Source organism: Phasianus colchicus, chromosome 2, assembly GCF_987193195.1.
Source record: "Phasianus colchicus chromosome 2, bPhaCol1.hap1.1, whole genome shotgun sequence".
NCBI lineage: Eukaryota > Metazoa > Chordata > Aves > Galliformes > Phasianidae > Phasianus > Phasianus colchicus.
The window spans coordinates 68808404-68826455 of record NC_143437.1 but is presented as its reverse complement, the minus strand read 5'-3'; the positions used below and the strand labels follow the sequence as shown (position 1 = coordinate 68826455).

The 18052-nt window shown below is 39.5% G+C and overlaps 1 long non-coding RNA gene across 1 annotated transcript in view; it reads right to left on the bottom strand.

Moving 5' to 3' along the window:
• Nucleotides 1-17819, bottom strand: part of LOC149919093 (uncharacterized) — a 29124-nt gene extending 11305 nt beyond the window's left edge. Inside the window, exon 1 of the long non-coding RNA XR_016464761.1 lies at nt 17690-17819. This is a non-coding gene — a long non-coding RNA (uncharacterized LOC149919093). The remainder of the gene's footprint in view (nt 1-17689) is intronic.
• Between the last annotated feature and the right edge of the window lie 233 nt (nt 17820-18052).

Sequence of the window (18052 nt, the reverse complement as noted above, 5' to 3'; positions counted from 1 at the left end):
AAAACACTCTTGAAACTAGCTAAGTTGCCTATAGATTTGAAAGTCCAGTTCCTGATGATTTTAGACCAGGCAGACAATCAATAACCAAGGGAAAAAAAATTGATTATTTTGTTATTATTATTGTTATTCATTTATTGATTCTCAAAAGAAAATTGTTGTTTAGATTGGATGGATCACTGAATTAAAGTAAGCTGAGGAGCTCTGCCTGAACTATAAAAGGCAGTTGTTTCTGTGCACATGGGTTTCCAAAGAGAACAAAATGCCTATCTCAGGTGCTAACTGACATCGAGGTAGCCCATCATGGACTGCCTAAGACACTTTAACTGTTCATTAAGTCCATTAAAATCAGGAGGTGAGGTGACAGTTATATGAACTCAGCTCCAGTGTAAATAGAACATGCAAGTCACATGCCTCTATTTTCAGATCATTATTTCAAATTTGGCTAATGAAGAACGAGTGCTTTTACATCAGTGCATTCCAAGGTTGAGCTGTTTTATAGTGTGCAAACCCAATCACCTCAACTGGCTGCATTCCCACAGGCAAGGCGAAAAGATAGCCATTAAATTGCTGTACAAAGTGATAGTGTGACCGCTGGCAATGTTCAAGTTAAGGTTGTGTCAGCAATAGCCTTTCCATTACAAACCCCCATTTTTCAGGGGGTATTATGCCTTGAGATAAAATCCACCCGTAATTCTTCATTCAATGCCTCCACTCAGTGGTGAAGTTTTTGCATCCATCATGTTGCTTTTTTTTCCTCACTGATTCACTTTCAGCACTAAGCACAAAATATTAGAAAAGTGGTGCTGGTGAAGAACTGCAGCAAGCAGAACAAGCAGGGCTTCTTCCATTTTCAGGAGCTGAAAAGAGAAGGCAAGCAAGGCCTCAAACATCCTGCTGGCAACACTTCCCTTTGCACCTGAGGCTAGCCAGCATGCATTTCATTATTCTAAGGTAAAAACACAGCTGAGACAGGGCCTGTACCCTTGTGCAAAGTTACTTTCTGCATTGCTTTCCCTGTATTTTTTATCTCAAGCTACCTTTAATACTTAGTACCCCAAGGTGAAACACAGCATTTGTGGTAACAAAGGCAAGCCCTGTCAAGGATTCCAACCCTGACAACAGTTGAGAAGAGTTTTACTACAGAAGATCCATTAATAGCCCAATGTCAAGAGATGTGCATGCAAAAAAAATAGTTGTCCTTAAGAGTGAATGGCTTCTCTCTACACCCAATGCCAGAGACAGCTCAGGGCTCTTAGCATGCAGAGCAGCTGCCTGTAAAAGAAAGCCGCTGGTGCTCAGTCCCTCCTGCAGCAGCACAGTTTTCCATCCTTGCTTCAATTCAGATGATCTGATATCTAGTTTGAGCCAGCGCTGTAGCATCCTTAGACAGTGGTTAATTAGAAGTCAGAGATGGAGTTGGAAACTAAAATGTCCTCTGTACAACACACAAACTGAAAATAACCCTTGGTACTGATCAGAGGAGAGAAGATCTCTCTCTCCCATTAGCTGCTGTTGTAGATCCATGTAACTAGCCCAGCTGCAGCACTATCTTTCAAGATCTGCAACCCCTCAAAGCCCACAGGACCACATCTGATTACAAAAGCTCCACAGGTTTCCCTCATCCCCTTGCACCTACAACCACGTTAATCAAGCTTATCATGCCCCACAACAGAGCCCTGTCAATGCTGGGACACTGAGGTGAGACTCATCCCAGGTGGGAGGCTGACAACACAGAGCCAGCATCTTCATTGTCTGAAGCCCTGACCTTTTCAATAGTTTGTGGTTTGCTTATCCAAACCTCTTCGTTAGTGTTGTAAAAAGAACTACCAGAGAATTTTCTGTATGCACTTTTTCAATCAGAAAATGTCGTCAGAGAATATTTCCTGTAAGTGATCTTTTAAATTTAACAATAATGGTATGGTTTTATTTGCTCCAGGTGAAAATGACTTCAATATAAACAATTCAGTACTGTTTTGAAGCTGAAGTTTGATATCTGTACACAGGTTTATACTGCCAAGTTCTACCACTGTACATCTTCTAGCACAGGCCTTGGCTTCTCATGTTAAAACCTTTTCAATTTCTATAAATAAATATTTCTGGAGCACAGACTCACAGACTCAAAATTCTAGCCTGATGAGTGCGAAAAATTTATTCAAAGAGAAACAACTCCAGCAGACAAGAAAGAGGTTGAGTCTGTAGCCGAGAGGTTTGCACTGAGAATGAATTGAAAAGAAGAAAGCAGAGCCCAAACAGATCCATTCAATGGTTTTCTGTGCCGACTGTTGCTGAACTCTGACTGCAGAGTTAGCATTGCCCAGCAAAGAGAGAGACCCTCAAGCATCTTATAAATTAACAACTTGAGCTATCCAGCATTTATTCCTGTGTGCTGCATATAGCCATTTTCTTACATCCTCCTGTGCTACAGCTGCACGCTTTGCCGTTCTGAAAGATGCTGTGCAATGCTGCTTTCCATTTTAATTATTTCAATTATTTTAGGGTGGCATCAGCAACATTCAAGACACGTTTAAATGAGGCTTCTCATTGTGAGCAGCACTGAGTGTTTAATGGGAACTCCATCAATACGGTAAACAAATACCCTGACCTTGAAAATTTCCAGAGCCAAGTCCGAAAACAAATATTTATGTAGATGAAAATTTACTGCACTTGGTTTTACCAGTCTGAGTTACCCACATTTCAATTTCCCTAAATATGCTCAGAAAGCATGCTTTGTGACAGAAAGGAGAGCAGTGGGTATTGTTGCCATGGAAACAATAACATCTTTCTTCTGCTCCAAAAATGCTGTCTATTAGAGACCAGTGAAGAAAAAAAAATAACATACGTATATAATTAATTTTACTGCCTGGCATGTTTTTCTGATTCCAAGAGATTGTTTCTGATAAGGTTTTCAGAAACAGGGATGCTTAACAACAGTAGAAATCTTTACAGGCAATGGGGTGCACTGTTGCTAATGTAGTGAAGTGAAGGTGCTTCTCTCCTTGCTATCCTCATGCTTCAACAGGAATATTATTTCCTCACTTGCTATTGTATTGAATAGGACATTCAGATAGGAGCTAGATCTGCATTTTATATTTAAGGTTTACAGCTATTGCCTCTTGATATATTACTGTTAACCGGCCAAATAAAAATGAGAGAGGTTTTTTTATGAGCAGACAGTTTGTTAAAATGCAGGTGATCACTGCTTATTCCCGAAAAGCGTTTCCCGGCTTATTCTCTCTCAGACTGTGCTCCTTCCATTGTTCTACACGCAGATGACCGCAGATTTTAATCTTAGCAGAAAAACCCTAAAATTCTTGAAAATGCTTTGAGTTTTGGCATTCAACAAAATTAATATTTTGCCATCAGACCACACACATCCGCATTCCCCTCCATATATTCCCCTACATGCGAAAAGGAACATATGCATAGTCTCCATTTGAATGCCAATCTGGTCAAAGCTTGATTTTTGTGCGGGAGAAAAATGTTTTGTTGTGTTTATATTTTTTTACCCAACAAATACACATATTCTTATGAAACATTTTGGTTTGGCCTCACATCAGCTACACTGCTGTTGGAGATGCACACTGGAATATTCAAGTATATTCCTCTGTTTCATTTCCAGATTTTTGGAATTAGAAGGTAATTTGTGCTCCTCTTGTGTTTCAAGAGTACATCGTAGGTAATTATGTGATTTCTTATTAGCTTTTTGTTGATTTGAGCTTATTTGGTTAGTTATTTGTGATTCTGCAATGTATGCAGCATCATCTCTTTGATTTTTTTCCTAATTAACTGAAGAGCCTGATGATCTACTTCCAAATAGTTTTTAAGTACCCTCAATTATTTTTTGTTTTTGGCAATTGATTTAGAGTTGAAACACGTTTCAATTAATTGCAAGAGATAATAGCACAAAAACTGTATGAATTAACAAATATTAATGCATACTTAACATCCATTCCAGATAATATTTATACACATACACGGAGGATGCTGCTACAGGCTGAAATTAGAAGGCAGAAACAATGCAGTGTATCCAAAGTCTGTATTTCTCTAGCAAACTCTAAGTAGGATGAGGAAAATATTCCTTTCAGACTAACTCCAGTATCTGCTATGATAAGAGGAGCTTCTAAATTACCACTTCCAACAGCAGTTGTGCTCCTTGCCAGTATTACCCCGCTAACATTCAGTGTGTGGAATTTATCCAAAAGCTTTGATTACTGTATCCACCTTGAAAATGAAACGTAGAAAAAAAACAAGGCCTTGTATTTTTAATTTCTTGGGTTTGTCATTTAAATTACATATATTTTCAGCTTTACCAAGTCACGTAAAGCAACACCGACTCATGTTCTGGTCACAGCGTAAATCTTCACAGGAAAAAAAATGTGTTTAGAAACTCTTTAGAGCTGTTAGAACATTAAGCGGTGCTATTTTTCAGTGTCTTCCAGCCTTGAAGCCACCTCAGAGTATCAAAAATTCAGCTGTAAATGCATCTAATAAATAAATAAATAAAGGAGGAGGAGAGAAGAATAGAAATCTAGGTTTGACCTTAGATGGTTTTAAAACCTACTCAGAATATTGTACCTTCATCAATGATTGAAAGTCACTCCCTTTCAAAATGTACAAAGCTCTCGTTTTTATCTGGATGTCTGTGAACTCCAAACTCCAAACACATAGAAAAAAAAGGTGATCATTAGGATTCAGACAACCAAGACTGGTCCAAATGCAAACTTTTCCCCAACTCCTTGGAAGGGGTTGGTATCCTGAAGGGCAATAAGCATCTGGAGCCTAGAATATCCAAAATAACAAGTAATAGCAGGTGCTCAGCTGTCATCAGCACATCAGGAAGCCATCACTCTGGGAGGACAGGTGCTCTGAGAACTGGGCACTTTCAGCAAAACTGACAAGAAGGTACTCAAACATCAACGTGCCCAAAAATATGTGTTTTGATAATATACATTCTGCCTCTTTTTCAAGTCTCTCATTCTTCTTTGCATGTGTCTTTTCTTCCTTGCTTGGTCTGAAACCAGAACAGGGTAAAAAACACTATAGGACTAGAATAATGTGAATATATATACATATATATATATTAGTTGTATATATCTGCATATGTCAGCATGCTGTTTTTATATGTTCTTTTGACTGCATACTTGCATTTCTTTCATTACTGATTGAAGATATTCCGGACGTTTTTAGAATGTATCTTCACACATAGCAGAGACAAGGAGTGGAACATACCATTTGGAATCTGCCCAATTCAGTTGAACTCCATCTGTATTCCAAAAGGTTGGGGCTAGTTAGAGAGACATGAGTGAACTGAAGAGCAAATATGCTGTTCTGCAGAGAAATATGCTGTTCTTTCCAGTCCACAGTTTTTACCAAACATAGCATCTCTTTATTTTTTTGGTTCCAGGGAGGCTGAAGAGGGAGGTCCTGAGAGCTTAGGGTCCATGGATCACCCCAGATGAGTGAAGGAAAGGATACTGCATTGTGTACTTTGCTGCTTGCATGGGTCTGTGATGTAAAGCACATCGCAGCAGCTGGATCCCAGCATGGGATCCTTGGTTGTTCCCAGACTCTGAAAAGGTGCATCACCAAGCCACCTGGAGCAGCCTTTGGGCAACCCAACCTGCTCACCCTGGGGAGCTCGCCAGACTGCACAAATGGATCAGGCTGGTGCCTGATGCAGATGGGGCAAATAACCATGGCAGAAAGAAGCTCTCAGAGGGATTACACTGTCAAAGCTTAGCTCTGTCACACAGAAATTTAAATATCAGAGCATTTTTATGTTTTCACAGACTGCATTCATTCACCTAGCATCTTGGACTGACTGCCTCCTAGCCATGATCACATTAGCTTCAGTGAAGCTCCTCACTGAGCCAACTGATGATGCTAGCCAGCATGCTCTTCTTGTGTGCACAGCTTAAGCAATTTCTAATCATACTGCAGTGAAGAGCAGGGATTGCGTGTAGTTTTATTCACAGGAACAATGTTATCAGTCTATGGGAATGCACTGCAGACTAAAAACTACAATAGGATGTAGAGATTTGTGAGTTAACTTTAAACAAGCAGCTTGGGTATCAGAAGCAGCCTAATGTGGCAGCCCAGAGCTCAGCGTAGCCTAATTTAATCTGTTTAATTGTGCATAGCTGGCGTGAAAAGCAAAACTAGATTTTACCAGATATATATAAATGCTTCTTAATAACCTGCACTTTCATCAGTGTTTTCTCTACACCTTGCTCTCTGTGAGCAGTACTTAACAGTTTATAGTCCTTCAGAGAGAGATTGACTGCAGCTGTGAAGCCATCAGAGAGAGTAATGACTCTGCTTTATTTTCAGATATTCAGGCCAAAATGCCATACAATCATGACAGAAGTTACTTGTATCCAGGTATAACATTACGGGGAAAAAATCAGCCTGATTGTCATACCTAAAAAAAAAAAAAAAATAAAGGAGGAAAAATGTCCAGTTGCCTCCATCTTATCAAAATGCTAAAGGCACACAAGACTGTTTGGCTGGAGGTATTTGCCACGTCTGTAGTTACACACAGTGACTGTGCCAGTATCACTCCCAGTGCACAGACTATGGAGTATTGCTGTGTCTCAAACTCTGTACTCCACCACCTGCTGCACACCTGGCTGCCTTTATTCATTCAGCTTGCTGTGTAGTTGACCTGATTCAAACATGGTCCCACACCTTTCCAAGGGCTTACCTGTGGCTTTGCATCAGCTCTCAATGGGCACCAGCGAGAAGCCAAGGTCAGAGAGGAGGACATGGGAAAAAACACTCCAGAGGAAGCAAAAAGTTCACTGTATGAGCATGCCTGGTGTCAAATGAGGGGTATTTACCTTCCTCAGCTCCCTGTGTGGCATCACCACAAAGCAAATAAAATCTTGTCCATCATTTATATTTTCCAGCCTCTGTTTAGAAATTGCTCTTACACTGAAGACATAGGGGCATATAGCTGAAGGCAGCCTGCTCAGAAGTTAAAGAGCAAGTAAAAGATAACAAGGAAAAAGCAAAGGAAAAGGGTCATGTAGAAGAAGCAAGGATCTCTTCCATAGACATCCCCTGTTCAGGACTGCCTGGAATGGAGCATTGGGCATTTTGCAGGAGAGGGAATGAATCTGGAAGAACTCATGAGGCTATTTTCTAATGTGTCAATATGAACACATGAAAAAAAAAAAAAAACTTAATAATAGAATTACAGGATCATCGAATTGTTTGAGTTAGAAGAGGCATTTAAAGACCTTCTAGTCCAACTTCCCTGCAATGAAGGGAACAGGCGCATCTGTAGTTAGATCAAGCTGCCCAGAGCTCCCTCTAGCCTGACCTTGATTGTTTCCAAGGATGGGGCATCCACCATCAATTATAAGCAAATTCAAAAAGAATTTATTTAAAAAAAAAAATAGAAAACAAATATATGTTAAAGAAGACAAATATTCCTTTTCACATCACCTATTTGAGATGAGGCTATAAAGGCAATAGCTAGTTGTAACCTCTGCAGGTATATCTGGAAAGATATCTGGAAAAACACCAAAGCATGCACAAAATGGCATTCCTTTGCAGTTCTTGCATTTGATGCCACTGCATCCATTTTTTCTTGTTAATATGCAGTCCAAACAAATTGATCTAGACCTAGAAATCCCACTGACATTAGGGTAGAACATGGCCAGTCATTTGCTATTGCAAATTGCAGAGTATTAATGGTTGAAGATATCATGTTATTCCATCTGTAATTACTATATAATTTGTAGCATTGCAAGAAGATTGTAGTGCAGAAGACAGAAATGAGTGTCTAGTGGTTATTTCATAATAACATGGAATCTTCTGGGCAGGTTCTTGGTCAAATTTTACCCTGTAACTCTCCAGCTTTTAACATAGTAGTGTGACTGCTACCTGGTTTCATAAAGAAGAAATGGATAGCAAGGAATGGTGCAGCTATGTTTGAAGCACAGGATTCTCGAAAGCTCTTCTCTAATGCTTTCTGCTAAATTTCCAACACTTCTGAAACTATTTGTTTCAATTTGCATATTTTAAAAATAATCCCATAATGCCTGAAGATGTAGAGGGGATTGACCTAGATGGGCTTTAGCTTCTTTCTGTTCTAAAGTTTCGTAAAAGGATAATAGTGCTATTCTGAGAGCCAGAAAATGTATCTGTTTCATAGCCTGTGAAGAAAAATGCCTAAACTAAGTATCTTGTCTACTTTTATTTCCTTGTTTTCTCAATGCATCTTATCAGGAATTCTGCTTCAAAACAGGTATTGTAAATTCTGTGGATGCCAGAATAAAATACTCCAGGTCCATAGTTCACTCTCAGAAGATGAAAGAGCCTGCAGAATGGAGAGTCTGTGCTGCTTTTTCGGTAGGTAACTCAGGAACTGAAGCTGCTTCATTCTGAAACGTGCCAACCCTACCCACACACTGAGGATTTATAGTTTTGTTTGCACAGTGAAATTTACAGATCATGAATATTGGAAGCCCTCAGTTCACCTTAAGGCACTGGAGGGACCTGCATGCCACAGAGATGGCTGAACTCCTACGAGTAAGGAGGAAAGCAAACTGCCAGGTAGGGCACAGGCATCTGGAGAGCTGGGGGAAGCCAAGGAGAAGAGAGGTGCTGAAAAGAAAGAAAATTCATTGGTAAGGGGCAACTGTGGGATGGCAAATGACAAAGGGCTTGACTTCAGCCTGCACAGAGTTGACAGCATCACTTCCACTGGCTTCTTTCTGCAATGCAGGTGGGATTTGGGCTTGGAAGTGAATGTCTCAAAGGACAAATGACAGCTCTATGTTTAGTCTCCAGTTGAGGTGAGGGAACATGCTGCAGCCACAGCAGCAACCTCTAACATTATTTCTTAATTATTCTAGCAGTAGAGAGGGGCTGAGCAGAAACAACAAGCTGGAATTTGTGGTAGAAATCTGAAAAATTTCATTTGGTTTATAACCACACATAAAATGTAACTGTTCCTCCATAAACTCTTGCAAAGGTTTGTCTTAAGTGATACAAAAATAAACCAAACAAACAAACAAAAAAAAAAGCCAAACCAAACCTTACCATAATTTTAGAGCAATGTAAAATGACACTGACCCACTATAAAGCATTCTCCCAGTATCTTTAAAAGGGGATGGGATGGGTACCATGGTTCCCATTTTAAGGAAACAGCCTCACATTTTCCCCCTTAAGGAAAGCTTGGAAAGAAAGAGAGAAACAGAAAAATAAACCAGTGAACTACTGTTTTATAATGTACTCAAAGATACTAAGATCAGGTGAAATGAAACAAGATTTCCACTCTGTTTTCTCTATCGTAAAAAAAAAAAAGCCAACAACAACAACCAATAATGATATGGGTCTGCAATACATTTGTCTTCTGACAGTCTGGTTGCCTGAAGCCAGGAGACGACAATACAGGGAGTATGGGACATGTGCTTCATTCTCAAACTTTCCCTTTAATTGCCTGATAGTTGTTTCTGTATAACCAGTGAACTGGTTTCAGACTCTTATGGTTTTTTGCCATATGTCATCTGTACCTCACAGAGCACCAGGTACAGATCCTCACAGAGGTCTACGCAGGTTTTGCCATATTAGGACAAAAGGCATAGAGAGAAGTGAATTATATAGCTGCCATCTACTGCTTCAGATCCTTTGTGTATTTTCTGTAAATTTGTGAAAGGCAATTGCTCAAAGATAGGAGAGAGGGGTGAGTGCGCTGTTTTTTGTAATTCCCAGCAAGATCCCCTGTTAGGCATGGGGACGTGCAGAGAAAAGTGCAGGATATCTCAGCTTTTGGATATCTACAGCTGTGCCAAGGTTCCAGGATAACTGTAGCCTTTCCTGATATGAGTCTGTAAATAGCTAAATTTACCTTCTCAAAGTGATGGTGGGAGAGATATCTGACTGAAACTTTGGTCAAGACCTCTCCCTTCTTGAAGTAGCATGGATGTTTTTTGTCTATAATGTCCTTCCAACTACTCAAAAAACGACAGTAAAAGCCAAGCATTCATTTCAGTAGCTGACACAAAATTTTATGTTATTTCCTCATGAGAAGAACATAGTTCTGATGAGTTACAGAGTGATCTTAAAAACATGCTGCCTCACACTGATGCAGGAAATCCGTCTGTGAAAAGCATGAAAATAGTGTGATATGGAAAGTTTTCAGTGGCATGTAAATTTAATTTGATTTCAAAATAGAAGTCTGAGTCCTTTGAAGCAAAACTGAATGAGAAAGATTTTCAGATTGAAAGAGGTGGGACACCAGTGAAGCAGGCCATAACAATATGGTGGGTTTTTTAGGGGAACACCAACCATCTTAGTGCTACACCTCACACAACACCCATCCTGCTCAAAAACCAACACACATAGTCACAGTCACTTGTACCAGAAGGGCAAGGCTGAACGCCTGAAAGATCTCACAGTGCTGTGACTTCCAGAGGTTATACCTGTGTAGATAGCTCCCTGGTGCCCTCCTGTCTTTGATCATTCACATTATGCAAGTATTACTACATCTTTGGGCTCTAGGTACCTTTGAGAAGAAAACATTTTGAGATGAAAAACAGACGTTCAGGAAATAATGCTTTCTAGTGACTGTTTTCTGTATAGCATGCACATAACTGCACCTCAGGCTGTCCCCCAGCTATATCAGATCTCAACAATTGAAGACACACAAGTTTCTGAGAAGTCGCACTACAGAAAGACCTGCAGCACAGCCCTCTCTCTACTTATGATGCATACAACAGAAGTAAAAAAGAAAAATATGAGCTTTAATAATCATAATAATAACAACAAATAATCTGCACTCCATGTCTCTCTGATATACCCCATGAACAAGTATCACTTCACACTGGTGAACTTCTCAAGCACTGGATGCAATCTAAATTAAAACATTTTTCAGGTAAACAAGAGGTGAAATGATGTTTTCTTACTTACTCACCTACAGAATCACAGAAATGTTTGAGTTGGTAAGGATCTTTAAAGGTCATCTAGTCCAACACCCCTGCAATGAACAGGGACACCTGCAGCTCAGTCAGGTTGCTCATAGCCCCATCCAGCCTGACCTTGAATGTCTCCTAGGATGAGCCTTCCACCACTCTCCGGGCAGCCTGTTTCAGTGCCTCACTATCATAAAACTTTTTTTCTTATATCCAATCTAAATCTCCCTTCTTTTAGTTTGAAACCATTTCCCCTTGTTCTATCACAGCAGACTCTCCTAAGCAGTTACCAGTGAAGTTTGAGGCAAAAAGGCTTTAGAGTACCTCAGCCTTCTCCTTTTTAATTGTCACCAGTTTGCCTGTATTGCTCGCTGGAGAGGTATACCTTGTTGGGCTTGCTGACATTATTTCACATAGGAGAGTAAGCCATGTAGCCACATTACAGTTCAGATCCAGTCATGGTTTGGCTTTTCATATAAAAGAAGTACCCAGCAACAGTTCTGAGGGCAATACCCCCTCAAGACAAATTTATGGCAAGTGAAGAATTAGGTGAAGAAGCAGAAGTTGTCTCTTCAGGGACAGCTCCAGAGATAGCAACGCGATTTTCATGCTGTGCAACCATTACAGCTCTGCAGCTATTGTTTGTGGCAGGGAGAGCCAAGATGAATTCTAGAGAAAGACCAAGTACACAAATACAACTGTCATGTATGCAAATAAATGTAAAACTTGCCAAAGGCTCAACAGGATAACCCAAGGTCAAATTAGCAAAATTTTGAAGGTCATTTAATTTCATTAACTCATATGCAGCAACTTCAAGTAATTTTTAAGCTTGTTTTGCCCATAAAATGTATGTTTTCATTAAACGCATCATTACTTTTATGGCCTCTGCAATCAATCTCCCTTTTTCTCCTTTTTAAACATGAGAAACCAATCAGACATAGACACAAACATTTATATTGATGAGTTTCTCTTTAAGCGTGTGCTATAGCTTAGAGGCAAGAGAATGAGCTATCATTTCATGACACATGATAAAAGAGATGGTTTTAACTACCATAGAAGAGACAGATTTCAGAAGACAAGGCCTGACACTGGAGAAGGGAAACACATCCATAGGTGATGGGGAAATAAAAAGCTTATTTACATATTTCTTTTAGTGCGTATTGCTCATTTATTGCAGGGTTCAGTACCTGCAAACACTGCTCTTTTCATACAGTACCTACACAAAATACACAACCTTGTATAAAATACATAGGCCCAACATTTCAATTCCAGTCTTCTACTAGAAATCACAAAATACACCATCATTTTAACTACAACAACATCACCACTTGTTCAATCAATGCCAACATAGACCCATTCTAAAAACTTTTTTCAAAGAAACACAATCAAGAAAATGTTCATAAAACATACCATTTTCTCCTAATCTAACTCTTGGAAACTGAAATTATTTTTGGTCAATCTTTTAAAAAATTCAATCCATGAGACAGATGCAGTAGGCAATTTTTCCAGAGAATAAGAGAACTGTTTCTTATTCAGACTTATAGCAAATCCTACACTATCTGAGAAGAGAGATGGCCAAAATATTCTGGGGGAAAAAAAAGAAAAAAGAAAAAAAGGTAGAAATCTTAGGTTCAAGGGAGGCTCTGAAGAACAAAGTGCAGCAACAGATCAGGGTCTCTCATGTCCAGAAGAATTTATTAGCAGCAACCCAGTCCCGGCTGATTGCTTCTTATGCTGGCAGTCATCGTCATTTATCTATATAAAGTGTTCCCAGGGCTGCGAGGCATGGGAAGGACGCAGCCGCCTGCATGCCTTGAGGTCACCCAGCAGGATGGGCTGCACCAAGCACACTGCCACATCAGGAGCTGCTGTTCCTTTGGCACAGGGAGCCTCACATTGCTCCCTACCAGCCCCAGGCACGGCTTGGAGCACACAAACTAGACGGCACGGTGCCCTGCATACGAGGCAGCTGATCCACAACACAAGGAAATCCTGCACAGATAATTGTGTTGAGCGTGTTTGCAATGGGAAGAGGTAATCAGCAGCTCAGCGTATAAACATTTAATAAAAACTGCAGCCAACAACTTGTTTTTCAACCCATGCCAAGTACAATTATGTGAGGAGAGCGCATGCATGTACAAATTTTGGCAAAGATTAAATGTTAACTTTGCTGTTACCAAGCAGCTTAGAAGCTAAACTGCAGTAACTGTCTCTCACTGTATGCATGCAGTGTCTGACGCAGTGGGGCTCTACTCACAGTCAGGGCATTATAAATAATGATAACTAAATGAATGGATGAAATCACACTCCCATCGCTGCATTTGTTTTCCCCCCTCACCCTCATCCCTATACCTCAGGCTTAGAAATAAATGGTTCAGAACCCCTTCATCACAAACAAACACTGTCCCATTGCTTACAGTGGAAACGCATGCTCATGCACTGTTGTTTACACACTCAATACTTCAGGAATTCAGCATGCCTTCTGGCCTCTGAGTGACTCATTAAACTGCAGATCAGTACAGCACAAGCAACCAAGGGAAGGCAATGAAAATAATTAGCCAGTTCTGGGGTTCTAGAAAGCTCAAATAGTAATTAAAGTAGACGGCTCTGCAGAGTAAATCATTTTTAAAAGAGTAAATAAGCAAGTGCATTCCTGCTAGTTTGGAAAGCAAATGCTATGATCGGTGCTGGAATGTTGCTGGATTCTTTACCTAGAGGTGAAGAAAGGAGACACAGATTTATTGTGACCCACCACAGCTGTCCACTGTCCAAAATGCTCCACAGGAAAGCATGCTCTCGTCCATAGGAAGAACAGGCTGCAGCTAAGGTGGGCCCTGGGAGCATTTCACACCACAAAATATCAGGGGTCCAGAGTCCAAGCCTCTCCTTCACATCAGTTTACTTGGTCTTCAGATTTGCAGTCTTCAGGGGAATAAGTAAAACTGTACTGAATTTACTTACAATGGATTCTCTCATGCTTCCATAACCCATAAAATCTCAACTTTTTTTTTAAATAATGTATTCAGATAGCTTGACTCTTCAAAATTTCAGATCCTAACATTTTTCTAGTATATATATATATATACTAGTATATATAGTATACTTTCTGTTTCAAAGGGAAATTAGCAACATGGAAGTAACTGCTGAATTAAAGAGACGAGAGAGAGAGAGAGAAAGAGAGTGGCACATACATATATGTTCATTTTGCAATAGCATCTTACAATAGGTGCTTGGAATTCAAAGGATGATTCAAAACACCAAGATCGTGTCTGTGGCTCTCTTCAATTCTTCAGGACATTGCAACCGATCAAAGATTTAAGGTGACATTTTAGTAGTAAGAAATCAGATGAGAGACGAGAAATGGCATTGAAAATAAAGACAAGTGATTTGTATTTGATTGAGAGCAAAGGAACCCAAAAAGATAACTGACTTCAAATTAACACATTTGTTTTCCCCCCCTATTAATACAGAAATTATCTTTGCAGCCACACTGATTGGACGTGAGCAAGGCAATAAGGCTTATGTCAAAGAGGGGATTCCAGGAATAAAGACATGGAGAGCATTGCACTAGTAATGCATGTGTCTGGATGGACAGTAAAAGCTTTATGTCTCAGAGGCTTTGCATGGAACAAATTTATAAGATGCAAACATAACATGAAAATAAGGACTTAAAAATCTTGGCAGGTTACGGAAAAAAATGAGTAAGCACTGCTGTTCAGCAAAAGCACTCAAAGGGAGGAAAAACACTCAGAGAGGAGGGCAGCACTCAATGAAGTATGCTGTCTGCACACACAGCCCATACACACACCTTTCTTTGACTGATCACTGTCACTGTCAGTTTTGTCTCCTCTGCTGCTTGTGCTCCAACAGACAAGACTGTGTGCCACTTGGCACAAACTGTGTCAGATTCAGCAGCCACTTTCATAAACTAAGGAGTCCTGAGATGCAACCGATTAATGCAAATGCACATAAGCAGTGTTTAGCTAAGTCACAAACAAGCTACAAATTCAGAAACTGCTCTGTCTTTGCTGTGAAAGTGTTTATCGCCCAAACCTGTTTGGTAACTTTGCAAAGCACAGCTTAAAGTAGAATTCACTTCATGTGAACAAATCCTGATATGATATTAATATCCTCAGACAGTAATTAAATGGTCTATCTGCAAAGCCAAACATGATACCAGAATTTGGACTTAAGCTAATGCAGCTGCCCTATGAGGAGGAGGACTCTGAAAGCCAGTTTAGTATTCAAAAAAAAAAAAAAAAAAAAAAAGTGAAGGACTTCATTAACATTCCTGCTTTTAAAAGATATTATTCCTAGCTGCATGTCTAACAATTTGCTTTATTGAGTTCATCTCTTTTTTCCTTTCTTTTTTTTTTTTTTTTTTTACTGCAAACAAGCTTTAAGTCCTTGTAAAAATCTGCTTGAGAATTAATACAGATTGAACTTCCCCATGACAAATTTTACCTTTTAACCTTCCTTCATCTCAGCTTAAAGGTACCTGTACCTGGGTAAAGTTGTAAGTATATGTCTTTTAATCAAAGAACTATGGTTGTTTCGATTCTTCAAGCTAGAAAAAAAGAAATTCATCTTGGAGATGAGATCAAATCAGTAAACTATTTTATAATTATAATAAATTCTTGCATACCTGAAAATAGGAAATACAGCAGGAACCATTACATAATCTAAGAACCAAACAGTGCTAGAATGTTCAACAGGCTTCTGCTCTTGCAACTTTTACTTGGTTATCCATCAGCAACATAAGTCAGGCTGTGTTTGAGAATTCATATAAATGCAAAGTTTCAAAACAATCATTTTATTATTGCTAACACAGCAAAACATCAAATTGAAGAAGATTTGATTAATTTTATCCAGGGTTCTTTCCCTTAATACGTTTTTGTGAAAGAATTTTTAATTTTATTTCAATATTGCTTCTTTAATTGTATGGAAAGACACACTATACAGAATAGTGAAAACCTATCTAAAGGTAATACATGCCACATTTTAAGAGCTAGCAAAGGATAAGAACAGCATGTATGCACAAACTTTTAATTTAGCAAAAGATTCTCAGAAGAAAATTCGCATTTAACAGGGTTAGCTCAAAACATATTTCAAAATCTGCAAGTTTTGGTCTAACTCGGGGATTTTTCATTAGAGAAAGGACTTAATTTTTGGCACAGTCACAAAAACTTGTGATGTGAGCCCCTGTAGACAGCAGCCATTCAGCAGCTTGGCGGTAGAAGGACACACATGCTAATCCCCAGCAGCACTCAGCATCAGCTGCATCAACTTTCCATGGCACACACTGGACAAGTTTCATTAAGCTATCCCAAAGAATAGCTTTTCAACTATTGAAATAGTCCAGTGGTGGAGGAGAGAGTGAAGCCTTAAAATTCAAGCTGGCAGCAAACAATTGTACCATGTACTTAGTGTATAAGTAAAAAGATTGGAAGCCTTAGGCTGGTACACCAGCAAAGTAACCCTGCATCTAGGTGAGGGAGGTCAGTCAATGTTAATGTGAAGTTATCTTCCTGGAAGTGGATAAATTCCACTCTGGAATGTGAATGACTGCATTAGCCTGGTCTTTAAATTAATTGCTGAAGGTTAATATTTGTTAGAAACAAATAAAATAATAGGAATGAATTCATAAGGAGTAATTATAGGGACAATTTTCAGATTTTGGAACATTTTTGGGTGACCCAACCTTGGCAGCCAAAGGAATCTGTAAGCTCTTACACTGCTCTCCATGATGAATCACTGTCTCTGAGGCAGATAGAGCTCTTAACAGGTCACGAGCTACTAGAGAAGCAGCATCTCCAGTCTTGTTCCTCTTAACAGTAACAGCTCTGCACATAAGCTCAAAGAGTTACCCAATTTGCTGGTAAGTATTTACTGCACATGTAGCTTCTGGGAATAGTTCAGAGGTGAGATGGAAACATCTCAAGGCTTTGGAGAAACAACAAATACAGCTTTGGTGTAAACCAGGAATCCCCCTTCCTCAAGTCTATTTCTTGTACTAACCGTATAATTTTGACAAAGTATTTAATAAAAACAATACAAACAGAAGAACCCAGGGAAGTAGGGCAGGCCATCACTTCCAAGCAGATATTCCTAGAGCTCATCCATGGCCTACCGTATTTTTCAATACAAAATGATTCCACCTTAGTCATTTGAATTTAGCCAAAAACAATATTCAGGAAAACAAAGGAGCTTCTCAGAAAACAGATCCCACTTCCCTACAGCTAACCACTAGATTAAGACACTGTAAAGCCTGACATCACTTCAGTGCCATCTTACACTGAAAGAGTGCCTACAGCTAAATCCATCCAGACATGTTGATCCTTAGCATTATCAATGGAGAATGAAACAGAAAGACTCACATTCTTGAGCAGGAGAGATATTTTCCACCTGGACTTTATCTGTGATCACCAAATAGAGAATTCAAGATTCTTCTCATTTCTTCATTCACTCTCCATGCTCAAAAGCAAATGTGTGCCTAGGGTATATTAAATAAAATATCTTAGGCACCTCGTGAGAAATTTTTTCTGTCCTCTAAAATGTCAGCAGACACTCATGCAAGGAAAAGCTTGCCACAGATCAAGTGTTCCTGGACCAAATCAAAACCTAATTAAAACCAACTGCACAGTATCACTGCAAGACCAGAAATTTCCTCTAAGCAAGACACAGATACCCAAAATGTCCGATTCAGATGATAGCACATCTACAATTTACACTCAGCAATAATAGACTTCAGCCAAGAGCTCATTTACCTGCTTCTGCTGTTGGTGATCAAAGAAGGGAACCTTGGAGAACAGTCAAGGACAAGAAAAATACAATATGAGTGCTCCATTTTACACTCTCCTCTCCAAGGAGAAGGTGGTAAGCCACTGGGAAGCAGCACTAAGAAGAACAAAAACGCTTTCTGGGTGTTTTTTGGAGCACTGCTTTGGTTTTCAGTGTTTGGCAAAGCGCAGAAATTAGTGAGCAAGCTGGCCAAACATTTTATTCTTCACAGTGAACACTGAACTCCCACTAAGATTTGCAAGGTGCAAATGGAGTTTACAAAACACATTAGTAGAGCTACCCATGCTCTAATATCTGATTTTAAAAGTGTGAATGTTAACTTACAATCA